The sequence below is a fragment of the Chrysochloris asiatica genome, unplaced genomic scaffold, assembly GCF_000296735.1.
Source record: "Chrysochloris asiatica unplaced genomic scaffold, ChrAsi1.0 scaffold00109, whole genome shotgun sequence".
In the NCBI taxonomy this organism is placed as follows: domain Eukaryota; kingdom Metazoa; phylum Chordata; class Mammalia; order Afrosoricida; family Chrysochloridae; genus Chrysochloris; species Chrysochloris asiatica.
The window spans coordinates 6,736,255-6,736,638 of NW_006408627.1; positions in this window are offsets into that span (position 1 = coordinate 6,736,255).

The following is a 384-nucleotide window of genomic DNA, read 5'->3' on the forward strand; positions in this document are numbered from 1 at the left end:
AAAAAACTCCCAACCAAAAAAACTCCAGGTCCAGATGGCTTCTCTGATTAGTTTTACCAAACATTCAGGGAACAGCTGTCACCACTATTACTCAAATTATTCCAGAATATAGAAGAAGATGGAAAACATCCTAACACATTTTATGAAACAAGCATAACCCTCATACCAAAACTAGAGAAGGACATCACTAAGAAAGAAAATTATAGACCAATACTCCTTATGAACATAAATGCAAAAATTATCAGCAAAATCCTAGCCAAAAGAATTCAACAACATATATTAAAAAAATAATAATATATCATGACCAAGTCGGATTCATATCAGGGATTCAAGGATGGTTCAACATTAGAAAAATAATGTAATACACCATATACATTTTTAAAA